The sequence below is a fragment of the Etheostoma cragini genome, chromosome 15 (assembly GCF_013103735.1).
Source record: "Etheostoma cragini isolate CJK2018 chromosome 15, CSU_Ecrag_1.0, whole genome shotgun sequence".
Classification (NCBI taxonomy): Eukaryota; Metazoa; Chordata; class Actinopteri; order Perciformes; family Percidae; genus Etheostoma; species Etheostoma cragini.
In genome coordinates this window covers 448,116-448,373 of record NC_048421.1, presented here as the reverse complement: position 1 = coordinate 448,373, position 258 = coordinate 448,116, and the positions used below count along the sequence as shown (strand labels likewise).

At 45.7% G+C, this 258-nt stretch overlaps 2 protein-coding genes across 2 annotated transcripts in view; one reads left to right on the top strand and one right to left on the bottom strand.

Annotated features, from left to right (window-relative positions):
* Positions 1 to 258, top strand: part of LOC117958237 — an 859,617-nt gene that overhangs the window by 482,966 nt on the left and 376,393 nt on the right. The gene's annotated exons all lie outside the window — the stretch shown is intronic.
* Positions 1 to 258, bottom strand: part of jmjd6 (jumonji domain containing 6, arginine demethylase and lysine hydroxylase) — a 4,101-nt gene that overhangs the window by 502 nt on the left and 3,341 nt on the right. The gene's annotated exons all lie outside the window — the stretch shown is intronic.

The window sequence follows — 258 nt, the reverse complement described above, 5'->3', positions numbered from 1 at the left end:
CCCGGGGGGGGGCGGGGGGGGAGACAGCGTGACACACTCAGGACAACCATCAGGGCTTCACATGGCTAGTAGATTTAAAGGTACGAGCCAATCAGATTTCCCCCTAGAGCCCGACCGATACTAATATTTGCTTATTTAAAAATCTGATATTCCAATTTATATATATATATATATATTTATTGACGTTGTAGAGCGTCCTCTGGTGGACAGACTATGTAACACCATCACTAACAGGGACGTTGTAGAGCGTCCTCTGGT